Raw genomic sequence first — 22568 nt, 5'->3', positions numbered from 1 at the left:
AGGGAATGGGGGTTGCGGTCAGTTCATCACAGGTTGTTTCTGCCGCTCCTTCCTCCTCAGGGGAAGGACTCCTCACACACTTCCCCTGCTCCAGCGTGGGATCCCTCCCATGGCAGACAGTCCTCCATGACTTCTCCAGTGTGAGACCTTCCCACGGGCTGCAGTTCTTAATGAACTGCTCCAGCGTGGGGCCCTTCCACAGGGTGCAGTCTGCAGTCCTTCAGGAACAGACTGCTCCAGCATGGGTCCCCCATGGGGTCACAAGTCCTGCCAGCAAACCTGCTCCAGCGTGGGCTCCTCCCTCCATGGGCCCACAGGTCCTGCCAGGAGCCTGCTCCAGTGTGGGCTTCCCATGGGTTCACAGCCTCCTTCAGGCATCCACCTGCTCTGGTGTGGAGTCCTCCATGGGATGCAGGTGGGTATCTGCTCCATCACCCATGGGCTGCAGGGGGACAGCCTGCCTCACCATGGTCTTTACCACGGGCTGCAGGGGATTCTCTGCTCTGGTGCCTGGAGCACCTCCTCCCCCTCCTTCTTCACTGACCTTGGTGTCTGCAGAGTTGTTGCTCTCACATATTCTCACTCCTTTCTCCAGCTGCAGTTGCTGTTGCACAGGGTTTTTTCCCCTTCTTAAACACATTATCACAGAGGTGCTACCACCATTGCTGATGGGGTCAGCCAGCGATGGGTCCGTCTTGGAGCCAGCTGGCATTGGCTCTGTCGGATGTAGGGGAAGCTTATAGCAGCTTCTCACAGAAGCCACCCATGTAGCTCCCCTGCTACCAAAACCTGGCCATGCAAACCCAGTACAACTGTTAACACATGCACTGAGTCCCGGTTAGTTGACAATGACAAATTTGGATGCATAACTATGGAAAAACGCAGTATCAGTGATGGCTTGTGCTAATTAAATCTACCACCCTAGAATTAGGCTATATGTGATATTGATTCACTCAGTCACATGGTTTCCCACCGCGGATTTAATGATAATGCGGAGACAGCAAGCTGAGTGACTCTCAGTGGCATGTCAGAGCAAAATACACAGCAGACAGACACCATCAAGAGACAGAAAATAGCAAAAAAACACTAGGCAAAGCTCTAGAATACCACTTATGTGTTCCTGATGAAAGCTCCAGAAGGGAGCTTTTTGGATGCTGTTTTAAAAAAAATCTGTTTGGTTTTCCATGCCTAAGGCACTGCAATTTGGGTAACTGCTCACTGAAAACCAGCAACTATTTCTGTTGCATTTTCTGGATGAACACTGAGGCCAAAAAGCCACTCAAGTGAGCAGGAGAAGGGTTGGCCCCTGCAGGGGGTGGTTCTTGCATGACCATTGTACAAGCTGAAGTACAGTGGCAGCATCTCCAGGCATAGACATTTATCACCCTGACAGGCACAGGGCATTGTTAGCTCCCTTCCCACTATGAAACCACAGAAGTTACAGGTTCTTTGATAACTGAGCGCTGAGAAAAGCTAAGTGACCTTTAGAGGTTTGGATTCGCTTCACTCTGTGCTGCAAAGGTGAGGGAAGATTTTACCATGACAGTCACCCATGGCCTGCTCCACTGAGCTGAGCTGAGGTGAGCTGAGCCCAGAAGATCCAGACTGAAGCAAATACTGGCCTTAAACCCTTGCTTTTCATCCCAGGGCAAATGTTGAGCTGTATCATTTTGGGGGACATACATATCAGAATAAATCCCTTCAGCATTTGCAGAATCAGGGTACTTTGTTTTGACATACCAAGCTGATCTTTTCACTAAGTTCATTTGGTATTTTCCACTGCTTCATGGGAATTTCAGCTCAGGGTTGAAGGTTACCTGATCAATCTCTGTGAGCAAGAGTTTAGAACAAATACAGGGTGGTGTGACCACCACAGCACACTGTGTGACGTGTCCAGAAGGAAGCATGTGTTGTCCGATGGGACATATAATTTTCTACAAAAGCTGTCCCATGAGAGGAAAGGAAAGGGAAAAGGAGCCAGGACTCCTCATATCTTGCAGACTCAAGACAATTCACATCAGTTCACAGAACACTGTGAATCATTTCAAACCTATGCAAAAAAAAAAAAAAAAAAAGACATTTTCCACAGGAAAACACTTTTTTAAAAAAAAAATATTTTTCTCTTAAATGCCTTTCTAATAAAAGTTTTCTGGTCAATTCTAATTTGAATAAAAAAATATAACCAGAAGTTTAATTTTTTGGAGAGACCTTCGTATACTTGACAGCTTGGACTTTTAAATAAAGTAGGAAAATTTTTCTGACAACAAAGTATCAGCAAAAATCTCTTCCTCTTGTTCAGATTTATTGAAACAAGCAGAAAACCCAAGGAGCTTTCTGAGATCCACTTTATTCCCATGAAAGACTATCCCAGGCTGCGTAACACAAGAGAGACTGCATAACACACTCCAGAGCTTGAACAGCATTCAGAGAGAAAAAGGACCCCAAAACCCACAAGCTCATAGGTATTCTGCTCTCCATGATGTGATAAAAGGGTTGTTTCAAAATAACTTCAAGGAGTTTAAATAAAGCTGGCTTGCAGAGGTGCCCACAGGCACGGAGGAGGTTTCAAGAGGGCTTCCTCAAGGGGTTCTGATACTGTGCTCGTTCTAGTTATCTTGCTAAGGGTGGAAGGTGGCTATTCAAATACGACATTCACAGAAATTTCCATTTGGGCAAAAGCTTGGTTTGCATGGCCTGTAAGAGATGAACTGAACAGATAGTACCTCTCTGATCCCAAATTCAAGCCCCGGGGATGAGTTTGAGCTTGTCACATTGATGATTGAACCCTACCCATCACCTCCTCAAAGCAAAGCCAGCCTCCGAGGCTGCTTTTAGTTTGCCACCGGCCACGAGGCAGTTACAGTGCTCACCGTGGCAAACAGCCTTAGATTAATCATGTGAGATAAGACCATCAGGCAGCCCTGCCTTCCACCCAGCTGATGTTGCAGCTTCCATCCATCTTCCTTCTTTCTTTGAAGGCAAACATTTCACCTCGGCTTTGAATCTTGAGTTTAAATCAAGAGAAATATTTGTCTTTTCGTAGCCTTTTAAAGTATTTTAATCTATTCCTTTCTGACAGCCAGATATAGCTAGAATTACCACTAATGGGTTTCAATACATTAAGTTTTATGACTTGGTGGCTGACACTGTTTATATCATATAGGTTTTCATTTACATACATCCTGTTTGTCTCGATTCCCAAACCTCAAATATATTAGCAAAGAAGAGATGGCAGAACTGATGTAAAGAGCAGTATTTAAAATATGTTGTCAGCCAAAATGAATTTGTGATATATAGTACCTTTCTGTGGGTTTCATTAAAAAAAAAAGGCTTATTGAAAAGCTTTTTTTGCAGGCATTGTGCAGTTACCCTACTCATATATATGTACACAAACATATATCTGTACCAAGCAAGTACTGAGGACTCATCTGTCATGTATAATATGTAAGTGGAAGTAAAATTTACTTTAACCAAATGTATAATTTTCCAAAGCTACAGATTATTTCAGTGGCTAGAAAACTAAGGTAAAATAAAATGGACACCCACTTTTCACTGAAGTTTTTTTTATTTCAGGTGTCTAACTTTAGATATCTGTGGCTTTACTTTCAAATATGCTGCAATCCACAAGGACTTACCTATAATTTAACAGCCATGAAACTGTGGTACCAGTTGACATCTGGAGCTATCACATCTCACCAGGCACAAAGTAACTTGCCTGAGGTCACGTGAGGTTTTGCAAAAAACCCCCAAACTTTTTTTTTTCTGTCCTGTCATGCCCACTTCAACCAATACATGCCCTACACCCCTTGTCTTGCCGGTAGACTGCTTCTGCAGCACGGTGGCTCCAGCTGCTTCTTCTTGTACCCCACTGATGTTGCCTTTCATGGAGGAATGTCCCGGGAGCTGGCAGAGGGAAGTGACTTTTTTAGCGGTCCTATAGAGGCTCCATGCAGAAATCATGGAGCTCATCGTGACCCTTGGGTGGGGGTTGATTCATGTTCTCTCAGTCTCTGTGGGGTTTCATCACCTTTGCCAGGACTGCAGCACAGAGCAGTGCTCTGGAAGGAGGAGATGAAATACCCCTGAGCAATAGATACATGCACGAAAAATTGCCACAAGCCTTGAAAATCAGCTGGGGAAGCATTTTATGGGAAGACCCAAACTGTACAAGGAGCTTGAGACTGTCTGGAAGTCTGCAGGTGGGGAGGAAAAGAAACTTTTATGGCTGAACACTATTTAAAAATCTTGAACAGAGATAAACCACTACTGGGGCCTGGTTTTGAATTAAATTTTACTTAGTCATAACTAAATCATCACAAAAAAATATTTCAGTGGAAACTGACATGATAAAATGTAACTGAGATGCCATCAGTCTTTGAATATTTCAGTTTATGTAAATTTTTTCTAATATTCAACATGAATTAAAGATCCATATTTATCTATGCAGTAATATTTTGGCTTATAAATGTCAATGAAAGCCATGCACTCCAAGGCATGCAGAGAATTGTTTTTACTTTTTATAAAATGAAATAAATTGGTCCCTTCAGTGCTGCATTTTTTTTCTAGTTAGCCCTTAAAGAGACCTTACTATAACAACAGAGCAGCTGGTCTCTCACTGTCTGTCTGGGTCTCCTTTCCTTTTCTCTGCAAGTCTTAGAGCTCGTCCTGCCCCTACCACACATACCTGCTCCGTTCCCTGCTTTCCATGACCACTCAGCCCCCCTAAGTCCATGCCTGTCATTCACCCTTTCCAGGGACACTGCCATGCCTCTCTCCTGTGAGGTCCCATCCTGCCCACCTCACCCTTCCCCCAAATCGTGTGCCCAGCCTCCAGGAGGGCATACCGCTTTCATTCCGCTGCACGTCAGACTAGAGAGTAACTAATTCCTTCCAGCCTTAAAGCCAGTGGCCAAATACAGTGGTATCCATAGTAAGAAGAGAATTGAACCCTATAATTTCATGTACCTTTGAGCACCTGTTACTTCTTAGGAGACCTGCTCTAGTAGTAGTGAGAAGGTCCCAAATACACCAGTTTGCAATGGGTACATGTTCCAGGGAAATCTGCAGCATTATTTTTTCATGTCTTTCTTGTTTAAGTAGAGAGAAGCCAGTGAAGTTGTGCAAATGAAATTCTTCCCATGTCCAAAATGTGAACTCCCAGCAGGGGAACTCTTAAACTTGGAAGTACGAATACACAGAGCTTGAAAGCAAATTTGATGCAGGAAAGACAATGTTTCTGGAAAGGAGCTTTTGAACACTTTACGTTCAAGAATAAAGATGAAGCGTCCTTTTTTCCTTTTAACGTGGGGAAAGAGGCTTTTCATGTCTAGGGGAATGGTGCCTCTCTCTGCTGGGAGCCAGAGGCTGCTCTGGCATCACCTGCTGAACTGAAGCTGTGCAGACCCAACATGACACCCTGTGCTTCAGTTAATCACGTCTGCCCTGACAAACAGGGTATGAAGCTCATTAAGGTTTTGTGAGTAATGAATCATTTAATCTGACCTTTAGTAAGCACAACATGTGAGTGCAGGACCAGTCCCTGGCTGTTGTTCATCTCAGCACTAGTGCGAGCTACTGGGGGTGTTGTTTTGATGCAGTTCCCAAGGATAAAAAGAATCAACAACCAGGAAGCTTTTCTCCCTGTGAACATAGGTATTTGAAGTTGTTTGATTACTGCCTTAATATATTACTGTCTCTTACTAAACACAGTTTGAAATCTCATTGTCAAGTCCTCCAAGAGCTCACTGACATGTTGAGGACCATTTCCAGCTCTTTGCTGACCTGTGTGACACTACTGAAGGCCATGGGGGTTTAACCAATGCAGCAGTGCAGCATGTAAAGCATAATTCTGGATGGTATTTTTAGAAATTACATGATTAAGTAAAAAAAGTCAATCAGTAAAGGCTGTCTGAAATCCCCCTGATGCTGCTTGAGGTGTGCAGCAAAAGGAGAGAGCCAAAAGGGAGGTATGGAGAATCCAGCAATGAATGGCAATACCTCATACATCCAAACACATCCTGGGCAGTGCTGTCACCATGAGCACAGGAGGGGGAACGGGTGAAAACTGAATATTCTCCCAGCCCCAGCTCTGTGAGGCAACAGGTGATACAGCAATCTTGCAGCTGAATGCTATACGGGCATACAGAGCCCTGGCTGTGTGTGGGACACTGGTGAGACAGAGAGAGCTCCTCTGCCCAGGCCGTGCTGTTGCAACTGCAGATGCTGGAGGAGGCTGTCGGTGGCTGGTCTGCCACACGGGGCAGGTTGAGGGATGAAGGAAAGGCTGGAGTGAGCCCCAGCGTTGTTTCTGTTCTGCCCCAAAGCCACTGCTGTGGGCAGCAGGTAAAGCCAGGCTGATGCAGGCTCGAGGCTGAGCAAGATAACCATGGGGTTTTCCAGTCCTTTCGGCACTCCTGGATTAAGACAGCCACTCGGTGCACTGAGTTGGAGACGCTTAGTCATAGCAGAAAGCAAACCAGCCTGATTTCCTGAGAAAAGGACATTAAAACAAAACCCACTATTGGACAATTTTTCTCCTAGTTTTGCAGAGAAGTGATACCACTGCAGTATTCACAGGTACTGGGTGCAGAGGAATTAATTAAAGACAAAATAATGACTGTGCATTGGTCTTCAACAGGCTGCAAAACTCCCCCTTTTCACTGTTTTTTTCTAGCCCTGAGCTCTGCCTCCTCCTGTAAAGCTATTGAGCTTTGAGCGTGTTCACCAGGCATTTGAAATTCTTCCTTCACAGTAATACAGAGGCCAAATCCTAAATGCATTCAGCATTTATATAGAGGGACCTTAACATCAGATGAGGGACTGGCTATTAAAGTACAGAAGGCAGATTTGCAAACATACTGCCAGGTGCCCAAGGTGGCTGAGTGCTGTTAAGCAAGAAAATACTATGTTTTGTTTTTTCAGAGTATTCCTTGCAGCAGGGACCAGTGGAAGTGCCTACACTCAGCAGACCTGGGGTGCTTCTTTGCATCATCCCTGTCAACTGATGGCGCAACTGTCTCCTCTGTGGGAGCAAAATGTAGTAAAATACTGGTTTGTGAGTGCATGGAAAAGAGTGGCAAAAATGTCAAGCAGGAAGAGGAGCAGAATAAATCCAAGGTGCTCTGGGCATCTGCTACTTCACAGGTAGCCTTGCTTTAAACAAGATAGCTGTGCCAATGTCAAAGGCACACAAGCCTAGTTGGGATGGGGGGATGACCAAGGTCCCCTCAGCCTGCCTGCTAAATCTCTGTTTGGGTGATAGGTTCATTAGGCAAAAAAAAACCACCCAAAAACAAACCAAGCTGTGGGGGGAAGAAAAGCATTGGGAAACAAGGGAAGAAATAGAGAAGAGCAGGGAAGTCAAACTTAAGACTGCATGAAAAAGCGTTCCTAAGATTCTTATACGCCACGGGATTTGTTAAGCAATTCCGGTTCTGAGACCCAAGTGGTGTGAAAGTTTAAAGTGTTTTAGGAAGAACCGACAGACTTGCAATTATCCCTGCAGGACTGATGAAGTGTCTAGAGCTTTGTGGCACGCCTGTGAAGAAGCCCCACCGGGTTAATCCAACTCTGTTGTTTTTACAGAGCATTTCCCTGTGCCTGTCTGACAGGGCTGATCTACAACCCTTGACAAATAATTAGAGAAACGAAAAACTGTTCTGTTCTTCAGCTTGTGAGTAACTCTCCTTTTTTTATCTCCCTTATTTATAAAGAAAATTATTTGAGACACTTGCCCAGCAAAGATGATAATGTTTGTTATTCAATAGCTTATTGTTTAAGATCCCTGCTTCCTGCTGCTAGGAAAAACAAACTGTCATAATTTTCTGTTCAATAACCTCTTCTACTAAGTGATTTAAACTCAGGCTTTACCCTGGTTTTGTTCGAAAACAGACCATGGTTTTAGATTGGCTGTGCATTGCTGCTGCCTGGGAAGGCTGCCACAGCTTGGAAATGGAGGTGGTGCAGAGAGGTCTGGGGCACGAGGCTTCCTCTAGAGAGGGGTGCTGCAGGCAGGGTGTACCAGGGAGTCCAGCTGTCTTGCTATGACCATCGGTGATCTCAGGGGCAATTCTGCTCCCAGGGAGTTAACAGTGTGAGCTCTGACTGGTTGCTGTGAGGGCAGTGATATAGTGTTGAATAATAAAGGGTTCATGGGTTACGATATAATTTTGTCTGGGGCCTCTACATGCCTGTGAGCACATAGTGCGCAGCAGTGTGCTGAGTTACGCATGGATGTTTTATACTGGCATTGAACCTATCTTGAAAATAATTAGTAGTTCACAAAGACATTTGAAGCTATTTGTCTCCTCCTCAATAAATTGTTAAATGTATTTGATAATTTCAGCAGGAAGAGAGCTCTTACGCAACATTTGGATGTGTACTTCTTGAATAATTGATTGTACCCTGAAGAGGATGACTCAGTCAACTCAAACATGATTTATATTTGTCTGACGTGGGCTATTTCTGTTTATGCAACACTTATTCCACAAGATATATTACAGAGTGCATTTAAAAATAAATTCTAAAAAGACAGGATTAAGATAGTCTTGCAACATCACTCACAGTGCCTGAGATGTAAAAGCCCAATATTCACTAACGAACACCACATTTAATTTTTTAACTTTGGCCTTGCAGTTGCTGTAACAAGGGATATAAATGACCCTCTGCTGCAGAGGGATGTTCTATGTCCACAGCAAGCCAGCCAGAACTTTGCTAAACATTTCTCGGTAGGAAAGATGGACAAATGCAGCCTTGTCACCTGCATGTGGGCCTCACACATTTCTTTGTCTCAACAGATCCAGCAGCTACTCAGCCAGTAGAGAGGGAGATCTGGGTTCTATATACCGCTTCTCTGGGTATGTAAGTAGGCAAAACGAAACAGCTTTAGCAGCAACCTGCCCACCACTGCTGTGCCATGTAGTCCAGTGGCTCCAGGTAGCACAGAGAGTTTCTGCTTACAGCTTAGAGATGGGCATTCAGGCTCCCTCTCAGATGACTTCCCATCTCACAGGTGATGCTGTCACCACCCTGCGCTTGTTTAATGAAAATCTTTGTGTTCTGGATGGGATGAACGTATCCTGTCACCACCAGCAGGTGCAGAAACATCTTGTCTGTAAATCCCAGGGGAGGGCTAAAAGTCTTAACCATCATGACTGAGGATGTTCTGGCTGTTCTCACTAACAAGTACTTGAGTATCTGAATAGTTTAGACAGAAATAGTTGCAGTTTTGGAGTCTAAAGCCTTGAACTTTAATGCCTGAATCCCTTTGGGGTACTTCAGCACAGGTGACGATGGCACTTCAGAAAGGGATTTAGCCAACAAAGATATTAGGAACACCTGAGAAAATTACACAGGACAGTATAAGTCATTAACTGCATGCTCCCCTGTATTGTACCATTATTTCTCAGTGCAGTGATAGTGCGATGTAAATATAGGATCTTAATGGTGATGACTGTGTAAAATCAGTTCCTCGGAGCTATTAACAAAGAGGTTTGACAGAATCACGGGTCTTTGAGATGGGTCTTATAAATGTACATATGTAATGTAGAAGAACATAAATCTATAAATTCTCTCTGGGCACACTCCATAGAGATTGCTACTGAAATTTAGCTTTTTTTTTTTTTTTTTATTTGTGGATGGGAGAAGAGAATATATCATGGTCATCTGGAAATGTGTAATTAATAATTATTTTTTCACTATTCAGGAGGGCTTAAGAGAACAGAACATTTTTGGAGGGTCAGGGACATTACAGAAAACAATATTCATATCTTACAAATTTAAACAGCGTATGATTGTCTTCTCCAGGACATCATCCATAGGTCAGATCCATGAGAGCTGGCTAAAAAACATAGTTATATTGCCTCTTCAAAAGATTCCAGTAAAAAGCTTTGTTCTGCTCAGCCCAGCCCTTGCACGTAGCAATCAGTAATTCCTCTGAAGGCTGACACATAGCCACGGGAAGCCAACACCAGCGAGTGGCAAGAGGGCAGCAATTCAGAGCTCTCTAGCTGGTCCTGGTGTGCTCTGCACTTAGTGGTGGGGCTACCGTTGAGCTAATTGGCTGCTCCTGAAGTGCTTTGAAGACTAAACTGGTTCTCCAGTCCTATTGGAGTATCATTGAAGAAATATATTGGGTTTTTTCTCACCATGGAAGTAATTTCTTGTGAATACTAAGGGAGATGTCTGCCTGAACCAATCCTTTAGATGCTTTGAAGCCTCTGCTCAGCCTTAGCAGCAAACACTTCTCTTCTGTTATTTGCACCGATAGAGAGGCCCTCATGTGGAGAAACCTCAGTCTGACCAGCAAATAACCGACACAGCAAAGCATGCACTTTTACAAGCAGATCACTTGTGTGCTGGCAGGAAGAGGGCACTTCCACACCAGAGCGTTGGGGAAGCCAGAGAGAAAGTGGGGAGTTGGAGGAAATCACCAATCCCTTTGCCAGTGCCCCCAGGTCACACCTCCGCTGTCCAAGCTATGCAACCCCTAGGAAGGCTGCAGTAAAACCCTTATGCTAGATACTGGTAATGAAACCTGCAAGGGAGCAAAGTGTTAATTGAAAACAGACTCTCCTTCACAAGCGAAAGATTTAAAACCTGCAGCTCACAGCGGTAACTGCCCAATTAATTTCCAGTGGGAAGAGGGCAGCAGGAGGAACACAACGCACAACTCATCACCGGTGCTGGGGGACTGATGTGCAGATCTGGAGGGCTAGATGACGGGGTGGCTGGAGGCAAAACGAACCAGAAGAGTGAGGTAACAGCAGAGACGTGCTGAGCAGTGATGTGAGGTAAGCAATGCAGACAGCCTGAGCACCTTCCTATGGGGGCATGAGCTGCGGATAACCCTTCCTGCAGAAAGGTGCCACATGCGGGATGCCGGGACACCAAGGAGCTTGTGTGGATCTCCAGCTCCCAGTGCTGCCAGCACCAGCCTCACGGGGACAAGAAATGAGGCTCTGGGTGGGGGAACTTGCTCTGCATAGCGATGTAGGTGGGTTGAATCCCAGGGGCTGGGGACTCGCAGAGGTTTTGTGCTGCTGCTGACAGGAACTTTAAAAAGCAGTGGTATTTTGTATAAATGTTACATTTGAATCTCTTTGACATTTTCCCCTTGGTGCTAATTATTATCAGCGGCTTCTTACCATGCAGCAAATGCCTGGCACTGTGACAGTTATTAAAAACCTGTAAACAGGCTCTGGAGGAAAGTCCCTGGAGTCACCTTGCCAGGTTAAAGAGAACCTGTCAAATAAGTAAATATAAATTGGATCTGAACCCCTGTTAGGCAGCCTCAGAGAATTCTCAGAGGCAGAGGCTCAGGGACATCTTATCAGTAAGTATCTGATGGGAGGGTGTAGCTTAGACAGAGCCCACGTCTTCTCAGTGGTGCCCAGTGACAGGACAAGAGACAACAGGCACAAATTGAAACACAGGGAAGTCCAATTAAACATAAACCCCCCTTTTTATACAGCAAGGATGGTCAAACACTGACACAGATTGCTTAGAGAGGTGGTGGGTTCTCCGTCCTTGGACATACTCAAAAGCCACCCGGACATGGTCCTGGGCAGCAGGCTCTAGGTGTCCTTGCTTGAGTAGGGGGCCTAGACCAGGTAACCTCCAGAGGTGCCTGGGCTATTCTGCAATTCTGAATTTTTGTGCAAATGTGCAGTTCTCTTGAGAAACAGCTCTTGACAGGCACTCCCTGAGGCAAATAAAGTATGAGGGATCTGCTCACCTGGAAGCAGCTAGTATAGCATTGGCTCCAGTCCTCTCAGGGACTGAGCATGATTAATACCAACAGGAGTCAATGACATACTTACCTGGAGTAAGTATTTCAGCCCAGCTAGAGCTGGGGTCTGTCTTCTTCCTCTTCTCAAGACAGTAGAAATGGCATGTTCACAGGTCCAGCGTTAAAGGGACTTTGCAGGCTGTACAAAGCTAGAGTTTCTGCCATGCACAAGTGAAATTTATAGACAAGACCAAGAAACTCCCCTGCTTGGACCTTCAGCTTTCAAGCAGCAAGTCCCTGAGAACAGGGTTTGGACGATGGTGGCACTGCACTGGCTCAAGACTGTTTCCACACAGCTGCTTCCCTCATCTCTATGCCAGTTTGCTGTGGTTTTAGTAATACATTACTAACTTTAGAGCCAAGAGGCAGCAGGAGTTGCAGTGTATCAGAGGACACAGCAAACCCTGGGGGGAAGACATCACTTCTGAATTACTGGAGTTGTCTGAATGATAATTTACATCTCAATTCAGGTCTTATGGGCCCATGTGCCATCCAAAGCAGGAGCTGGTGAAAATATTGCTCCATGGATTATCTGCAGTAGGTGCACAGCTCCCCCAATGCCATTATTTGCCAGAGCTGTGCTGAGGTTGCTATTTGCATAAAGGTGTTCAAGAGTATTTGGTCTCAACCAGAGGTGTAGTCTAAAATGTCCATTCCTTTCAACCTGCAAAGCCAGAAAATCATAGAGCAAAGCACAGGGAAGAAAAAGCAGGGGTGGGGAAGGGGGGATGTGGGTCTCTAAGTCTTATTAAAGAACTTTCAAAGAACTGGTAAACCACTTCTTTGGTCCTCAGATGGCCATCCAAACAATCTGAGTGATGCCAGGCAGCATTTACCAGCGTATCGGCGACCTGAAATGAGACTATGCAGTCCTGTAGGGAAGCTCAGCAAAGCTTTGCCAAGCCCAATCTGATTCCTTGATACCTCTGGGCTGGCAAAGCATCTGAAGAAGCAGTACTTCCCAGTAGCTCATCCAAGGATGTCTGGAATAAAGATGTGGCCAAACAGGGCTATTAAAGTGACTGCTGGAGTATGTCCAAGAGGTTTGGCCTGTGGAACAAAAGGGACAGAGCTTTCTTGGGATCCAGGGCACTCAGGATCTCAGTCTTGACGGTGTGATATCAAGGGAAACAAAACAGGTCATCTGAGCACCTACTTTGAAGGAAACTGTCACAGGTCAGGAAAAGTTTTAGATATCAGAAGGGGCATCCTACAGATGAAGAAGTTTGCTTAGGATAATCTGCCACCATTTTTAATGTGTGCCCAGCAGAAGCAGTGGTTATCAGGAGGCCACCTTCATGAGTAACTGTGGCAGGGAGTAAGATGTCCAGAAATTCAAAGGAGGCTCCTGTGACAGACATCAGTCCTTCTGAGGTGGGGCATCCTTCAGAAAAAACTTTAACTAGGGCCCACAAAAAACCCATGAGAACCGTGGGATGCGTAAATCTTTAAAGAGGCTTCTGGAGGGTGATCTGTGGAAATCACTCATGAAGAACTGAGTCCCTCACCCCTAGTAGACAGCACAAAACAACGGAGGTGAAAGTCCCATAAAGGAGACCTGGACTTCCCAAGCAGTGGGAAGAGAACACAGAGTCTGTCAGGGAGCCATGGGTGGCCACCGGGCCTCTGTCAGCTGCTTGCCAAAGATGAACAGGTTTGGATAGTGGGTCCTCCCTGTTCTGTGAGCAGCTTGGGCAGGAGGGGAAGGGGCTTTGGGTTTCTCCTCTGCCACATCTGGAAAAATGGAAAACAAATTCCAGGTGGAAGCATGCTGAGTTATGGTAGCCTGTCTGAGGACCCTGGAAGTCAGCCAAATGAAGGATAAGCATAAATTATTCCTCTGAAACATGGGATTTGGAAAGAACCCAGGTTCAGCCCTGCCTTCCATAGAATATCTGGCATTTCTAGTTAGACTTTGGAGTAGACGGACCTCAAATAACTTTGTCATCAAATATGATCCCTAGGAGATCAAACCCTAACTCCCATTTGTAATACAGGGTTTAGAAGTGGTTGAAACCATCACCCAAAGTGATTTGCTCTCTTGATAAGGAGACTACTGACAGATAGGCCTGATGCTGTTGACAAATCAGCTCCAAAGCTTGTTCACTTCCTGATAGGAAAAGTTGCTCAGTTTTTCCTAAAACCATATTCAGCAAAGAGAGCTTGGCTGGCTGCCCTGCAGAGCCCAAGCTTTGGGGTCTTTGTCTTTGGCATGTTTCTTGGCTCACAAGTTGTGGTGAACCAGCACTTGAGTTTGCGTGGATGCATGGCTCATCATCCAACCTTTGACCACCATTTTCTTGTCTGGGGTCCTCAGAAATTGTCACAGCAGAGGAAAGCAGGGGTTTGACAGATCCTCTGTTTTGACACATCATCTCTGAGGTGGCTCTGGACTTGTACAACCACAGGATACTCTGACACTCCATAGGCACAGGAACCGAAGCACTACCCATAACCACCATCAGTAGAAACCAAGACCCTCAAGCCTTCCTTTTGAACTGAACTTTGTGCAGACCAGCATTACCCAGGAATCACCATACTGAGCCAGGACAAAGGCTCAGCCCACCCAATGTACCTGCCCAGTGTCAGGCAGTAGTAATTCAAAGCCTTAGCCTGAAGATGTTTCTCAAAAATCATTGTGTTCATCAGCCATTTATAGACCTTTCTGCTGCGATTTTGTGCAATTTGTTTTTAAGGCCCTTTGCACTTTCCAGCCTCTGCACAGCCTGTGCCGTCAGGTTCTGCAGTTTGGTTTTGTGCTACAGAAACACATTTACCTGTTTTGAACTACCCTGACAAGTTTGTTGCATACTTCTCGGTACCTGGATTACAAGAGAGTGAAAAACCACTCCCTGTTCACCTTTCCTGTATGATTCATTAGAGGGACTTCGGCCCTACTCGTGCCTTTTCAAATGGATACTTCCAGCCTATTCAGTCTTTCACCGAACAAAACTTGCTTCATATATTCACAGATCCTTATCACCCTTCATATTGTTTCTCACTATCTTTAGAAATAAAACCAAGCAAGTTCTGGAATATGTTACTTTTTAATCTGAAAGGAAGATATTTCCTACTTAAATGAGTGCTGACAAGCAAACAACTCCAGGGGCCATAAGAATCTGACTCATCTCACTGCATTTAATGTTTCTGTTCAGTATCTCTTCACATGCGACACAGGCAACGACAACGCAACAAGCCAGGCCACATGATTGCTTCTTGGGATCTATTCAGTCCCTCAGTTGGACTCTTCTGCAGTACAATCTTGCCTTTTTCAGCATGTGGAGAGTTGTGGTGCTTGAACAGAGCTTTCAAAGAAAAGCAGCACTTTTATTATGTTTGTCCATGGAGCCATAAGCTGCATTATCTGTGTTGTTTAAAACCGTCTTTAACTGCAGCTATTTTTGGATCTTGTCTGTGGGCAGGTGGACCTAAAGGTGGGAGGTGACCCACCCACTCAGAGTCCTAGTTCTGCAGAGGCTGGAAAACAACTGCGAATTTACACACAAGGAACTAAAGCAATGAATTGTAGTGTGAGCTTGTCCCTCATCAAGGTAAACCCACAATCCTTTATCCTAGCTGTGATGAGTACACTAGAAATGCTTCAGAAAGGTTTGCTAAGACTGACTCCAACACGGAGATAGAATCTAAATCTATGAGCATATGGCTGCATGCACTAATGTGAGGACATAAAAGCGGCCCAGACTTCGATATGTTTTTACAGCTTAACTTCAGTATCTCTTCCCTTTCCCTTTCGCTTTCCCTTTCCCTTCCCCCTCACTTGTATGCCTGGGAAGATCATGGAACAGATCCTCCTAGAAGCTATGCTAAGCCCCATGGAGGACAGGGAGGTGATTCAAGACAGCCAGCATGGCTTCACCAAGGGCAAGTCCTCACCAACCTAGTGGCCTTCTATGATGGAGAGACTACATCAGTGGACAAGGGAAAAGCTATGGATGTTGTCTGTCTGGACTTCTGTAAGGCCTTTGACACAGTCCCCCACAACAACCTTCTCTCTAAATAGGAAAGAGATGGATTTGACAGGCGGACTGTTTGGTGGGTGAGGAGTTGGCTTGATGGTCTCATCCAGAGTGTGGTGGGCAATGGCTCAAAGTCCAGACAGAGACTAGTGATGAGTGGTGTCCCTCAGGGGTCCATACTGGGACCAGTGCTGTTAAATGTCTTCATCAATGACATAGACGGTGGGATCAAATGCACCCTCAGCAAGTTTGCAGACGACACCAAGCTGAGCGGTGTGGTTGACATGCCTGAGGGATGGGACGCCATCCAGAGGGACCTGGACAAGCTCAAGAAGTGGGCCTGTGTGAACCTCATGAGGTTCAACAAGGCCAAGTGCAAGGTCCTGCACCTGGGTTGGGGCAACCACCAGTATCAATACAGCCTGGGGGATGAAGGGATTGAGAGCAGCCCTGCCAAGAAGGACTTGGGGGTCCTGGTGGATTAAAAGCTGGACATGAGCTGGCAATGTGCACTTGCAGCCCAGAAAGCAAATTGTATCCTGGGCTGCATCAAGAGAAGCGTGGCCAGCAGGTCGAGGGGGGTGATTCTGCCCCTCTACTCCACTCTGGTAAGACCCCACCTGCAGTGCTGTGTCCAGCTCTGGAGCCCTCAGCACAAGAAACACATGGACCCATTGGAGCAAGTCCAGAAGAGGGCCACAGAAATAATCAGGGGCCTGGAGCACCTCCCCTGTGAGGACAGGCTGAGAGAGTTGGGGTTGTTCAGCCTGGAGAAGAGAAGGCTCCGGGGAGACCTTATAGCGGCCTTGGAGTACTTAAAATGATGGCCTATGAGAAAGATGGGGACAGACCTTTTAGCAGGGCCTGCTGCAATAGGACAAGGAGTAATGGCTTCAAACTAAAAGAGGACAGATTTAGACTAGATATAAAGAAGAAATTTCTTACAATGAGGGTGGTGAACCACTGGCACAGGCTGCTCAGAGAGGTGGTGGAAGCCACATCCCTGCAAACATTCAAGGAGAGTTTGGACGGGGCTCTGAGCAACCTGATCTAGCTAAAGATGTCCCTGCTCACTGCAGGGGGGGTTTGGACTAGATGACCTTTAAGGTCGCTTCCAACCCAAACTATTCTACGATTCTATGGTTCTACATTTCTACGATTGCTACACTCTTCACTGTAACCTTTCTGACCTTCCAGAACATTAATTCAAGAAACCAGAAAGATTTTAAGAATTAAGTGGCTGAATTGCTAACAAAGGTCATGAAAACACGCATTATAAGCAGCACCTACGATGATGCTGGAAGCGCAGCAAATATTTTATCAGTTGTTGAAAGACTTGCAAGACAATTTTGGGCTTCTAAAGCAAGTGTTTGTTGATGTGTTAATTACACCACTTAGGTGAACAAGTGACAAGCCATGACAGAGGTAAGTAAGCCCCTGTAAAACAAAATCGTGTCTTATTCTGATAGGACTTTTAATCTTTTTCAGATATTCAGTTCAAGTGAGTTCCTCAAAAGAAGGTAATAACCTGGTAATTATAGGATGATTACCCACATTTTATTTGGTTAAAAAATGCATTTCACTTTTTAAGTGTAAAGTCATTCCTGAACTAGCATTTGTAAGATCAGAAGCATTTTGGTTAGCATACAATCCATCAACAGGAAAATTCTAGCCTGAAGAAACCATAATGGAAAGAGAAAGAACAAATGTTTAACTTGGTTTGTCAGGAGAAGAGACTGAGAACTTCTCATCAGAGCTACGTGAATGGGCAGAATGAGGCCAGGGGACCATAGTGTAGGCTGAATCAAAGCACTGTGCCTGGAGCAGAGCTCCTGATCTGCTCCGTGTGAAGGGCTACCTCAAGGAAATATCCCTGAGGAACAGAGCCATACTTGTTCCCAGACACAAGCAAAGGGAGCCTGCAAACAGAGCATCAGTGAGATGAATAGTCTTAAGAAGTCTTTGGAAAAAAGAGCTGGTGAATTGGCCAACATCGCCCATCAGCACTTGTGAACGACCGTCCTTAATAAGCTCAGAGCTACTAATGCCTCCTGAGCTAGAACTGAGCTTGACCTGACACAGGCTATTATTTCCCATGTCCATTCAGTGTGACATTCTGTATCACTTCCGCTACCTCACGAGCTAGGGAACAGTTAACTTGAAGCAGCACCAGTGAGAGCTCTCCTTAAGACAATCAAGGACCTCACCAGGCCTGCAGTCACACAAGGTTTCCCTCCTTCCTGAGGAATCCATGCTGTATTTCCTACCACTCTCCCAGGCTTTTGGGGAGCAGGTACCAGACACTATCATGCAGCACCCCTGTGAAGATGGGGTGCAGTGCTTGCCTAGCCTGCAGAACTTGGGCTGACACATGAGTTCCTGCTTTGAGGACCCTGATGGGCTTCAGTATCAACAGAGTGATCAGGCCTTCATCCAGAGGTTGTCCCAGCTACAACCCAATGAAATACCCAAAGCATTGTCCAAAGGTCACTTGGCCCACCCCCTTCGTCTTTGACCATGGTTCACAACTGCTACATTTCAAAAGGAATTTCAAGGGTAAACAGCAAGGATGGGTGAGAAGTTGAGTTGTAATACTATGTGGTTGGTGTTGGCTTCTTAGTTCAGCACCTTTTCTTTCCATTAAGTGCTTTTGAGTTAGAGCTGAGTACACAGCATACACGCCAGCCCACTTCATTATTGCTTTCACATGAAGAGAAGGCATCTTAGCACTTTGTCTCATGGCATCAATGAGCAACAGATGCTCCTACAAAGTCACAGCTGTTTGAAATACCTACAAGAGAAGTGGGCACAAACCAGTTGATGATGCACAATAATTTTCCCAGCAGAAAATTTTCTGTATTGGCTTTTTATTATGACAAGCTGCACACACACACTCTACAGATTTTATTTTTTTTTTCTAAGTCAAGTCTGTAAAATATTAACTACTTACTGCTTTTTTGGAGTTGTCTGTGTAAAAGCTAGGCTCCTAAGTCTTCAGACTTACAAAAACCATTGCTTTAAAAGTTTACTTCTCACAGCATTACTTTTTTTAGCATACAAAAGCAGCAGGCCTATAGATCTTCCATAAAGAATGTTTCATGATACTCCATTGACATAATTTCCTATCACTCCTCTCCACAGCCTGCTTTCCAAATCAGTTCTTCCTTTCTTTGACTGTGAATCCTTTTGGCCTCTGCATGCGCCTGGATATTGTCTACTTACCTTTTAATCTTTAAATACATTATTTCTATTGTTTTTTTTCCCCTGGTGTTCAGAACTAACCAGTATACAGACACTCCACCAAAGCTGTTTCATTCTTGCCATCCAAATGCAGGTCCTAGTTAATCTCATGAGATTTCTTCTGATGATTTCAATGGAGACACTACTGCTTCCTGACTAACAGGGGCACAAATAGACAAGTATGAGTCAAGGGAATTGGCAAAAGCAGCTAGATGGAAACAGACAGTTCACCTCTCTGCTTCCTCTAATCCCACAGGTCTCTTCCTGTAAACCACAGACTGAGATTTGAAAAGTGTGAAGAATTTTCTTCTCGGGTCAGAACTTAAATCATCAAGTAGTTACAGGATGGCTACCACTGTAAGACTGCATATTAACAAAGCTAGGCTTTATACATGCACAGAATATGAAACATGGAAACAAACATTAACTCCCTACAAACCAATATTGCAACTATTTTTTTCTGAATGAAATGATTACTTAAGGATATCATCCTCAACATGACTGGGGAGGTGGATTTGTTCTACACTGACAAGGTAGATGTGTGCACCTGGGTAGTGGGGAGGGTGAAGCAACCAGGCTGCTGTGACCTAGGACCCGAGAGCCAGAGCAGCACCAGGCAGCATTAACAGGCACCAGGCAGCAAAGATTCAAGTGCTCTTAGTTCCCTCAGTGAATCTATGATGAGGTGGCATCATCAGGGAGCATTTTGCTCATTATTCTAAATTTCTCCTTTAGCTTCATATCAACAATATTAGCAAACACAGTATCAACAATAAGCAGAAGCAATTCCATAAAAGAAAACTCAAATATATTTATTATCATGGAATCCAATGAACAAAAAGCCTTCAGAGTTCTACAGTCTTGTAAAAAGCAAACCTCTTGCTACTTTTCCATGTTTTTTGGTAATGAAGTGGCTTTACTAGCTTTGGAGGCACTTCACAGTAGCCTGTTATGTTAGTCCTTACCCAGTGTTGATCTCACTTTCCAGGAATTCAATGGAACAGCATCTTGGGCCTCTGGCTGAGACGTATTCTAGTTCCAGCCATGACAACAAAAGTCCTAAACCATGAGAAATTAAGGAACTGAAAATAAAGTAACTTGGACTTCTCCCTCCAGTAACAGTCATTGGAGCTGGTGTAAGCGCAGTTTTCCTGCACAAAAAGAAAGTTATCCAGATGGCAAGCTGCCTCAGGCTTTTGCCCATTTTTCTTCTCACAGAGGAAGAGACAAAGGTCAGTTCCTTTTGGGTCTTTCCGTGCCTGGGCCATCTGGGGATGTAGGGAAATCAAAACTGGTTCACAGTCCTCATTCTCACTTGTGATGAAATGTGGGACTCAAATACTTCATCACTCATCCTGTACATCTCCTAATATATTGAAGGCACCAGTATTTCAAGAATTTTTTTGGCCCCTGAAAGCAGATTAACCAACCAACCAAATTATCAAAAGAATTCCATGAAAGAAGTATCTTAACATACGGTCATTTTTTATGTTAGACACATTAAAAACAAACAATCAATAATAATTCCCAGACCTTCTTTCTCACACCACAATTCTGGGATGGCCCAGAAAAGGGAATGTCAAGCAGTCAATCAACTTTGCAGTCCCATTTTAATCCGCCTGTTACAAAAATGAGTTCTGAATTTCCCTTCTCTTGCTTTGCTTTAACATTACACCATCTATAATCCCCTTGATTTTCCTTAGGAACATTAGTGTTCAGGCTCATTAACGTGCAATTTTGTCTTTAGGTTTTAGATAAAATCAGCTGTGCTGAGTCTTCTGAAACTAAATTTGATGTAGAAGGCATCACATCTTGTTTTCAGAAACTCTCTGGGATCCTCTGCTTGAAATAAAAAAAGTCTTCAATTTTTTACTTCATGAGATAAAAGGTCACTTTTGTCATGCTGCTGCTAGGGTTGCGTATCATTAGTTATGGCCCAAAAGTCAGAGTTTTGGGGGCAGAATACTTGAGTAAATTACTGCTTCATTGCTTTCAAAACTATGAAGATGGGAATCGGAAGCCTAATGCTTACTAATTCCTCCAGAATCCTTGAAGTAAACAAGAGCTAACAGTAAGAGAAAAGACGGACTTTAAGACAGATAGCATTACAGTTGCCAGACCAGAAGTAAAGGTCCGAGTAAGCAAGCCACAAAGGAGTCAATGGCTCCTAATCTCTAATTAACACAGAAGCCTACAAGTGCAACACAGCATGGGCCCAAAGCTAATTGTCTTTGCCGGGCCTATTCTGCCTCCACAGGGCCCAAGGAGATGTGAAGTATCACCAGCTTGAAGTCGGAGCGATTGGACTATGCTGCAAGACCTTTGGAGAATTTGATAATGACATATATTTTGCAATAGCATCAACATTCCCAGTCATGTGAGGGTGTCCATTGTAAAAGCATTTTTCATTCGCACACTTGAAAATTAACCTAATCTGGGGAAGCATGTCAGGATCAAATACGAAAAAAAAAAGTTTAAGCTGCCTTTTAGTACAACTGATCATAGAATACTATTCAGGTGATAAAATCATGACACAGGTACTTAAATAATCCTGTACTTGGTTTGCAAAGAGGAAGAAGGCACAAAAGGTTAAAGAAGAATGCTTTTATTCAGCTTTTAGCTCTCACAGTTCTAAACAGTAAATGTAATTAACAATTTATACATGGTACCAGAGAACATAGTCCTGGTATCAGTAAAATGTCTACTGTTTAAGGCACTGATAGTGGGAAGAAAAAAGAAAAAATACATAACATGAATTGCTCCTATTTAACCCGAATTTGAATCTATTATGAATATGTGCTTGTTATTCAAATGCTTAAAATTCCACAAGCTATGTTCACAAACATTTCTACAACTTCAGTAATTATTGAAACAGGAATCAGTGGCTCCCCTAATTTGACTTAAGAGCAAATATTGCATTACTTTGGAGTGGAATCAAATTTTAACCTACTAAAAGAAAACAAAACACAAATTACTTCAGCAGTATGGCTTTAAGACCCTGTATTTGGTTACAATATAGCAAGCGAAGTTAAATAACAGCATACAAGTGCCATACACTGTCATCTTAAAAGGAGCCGTTTTACAATATAAAAATTAGTTTAGAACATACTAAAGCCAGGTTTTGTACAAACATTTTTACAAAACCGAATTACTCAAAGGAAAAAAATCAAGAACATTTTAAATATGAATTACTCTTTATATGTCGTATGCATAAAATTACTTATCTTCAGGATATAAATTAGGAATACTACAAACTTTTTAAAGCTAGCATCCATATACTACTGAAATGCACACATCAGAAATACTGAAGTGTTAGTTCTGCAAAAATCCTTAAGAGTCACATTTATACTTGCCAAACAGATACACAGTGACTTCAGTTTCTGAAGGAGCCACAGTGACCTCCCGTGGCCACTTAAGAAATCCCTGTCCTCAACCTTTTCTTCGATTCTGAACATGACATTCCTCACAAGTGCTAATAAACTTAAAAGGTACAACAGTGGTTCAAGCTTGGTCCATCTGTCCCAGGAATATACAATATTTCTGTTTGAAATGAGTATAAAGGA

This window comes from Leptosomus discolor, chromosome 1 (genome assembly GCF_034619465.1).
Source record: "Leptosomus discolor isolate bLepDis1 chromosome 1, bLepDis1.hap2, whole genome shotgun sequence".
NCBI lineage: Eukaryota > Metazoa > Chordata > Aves > Leptosomiformes > Leptosomidae > Leptosomus > Leptosomus discolor.
This window is presented reverse-complemented; position numbering follows the sequence as displayed.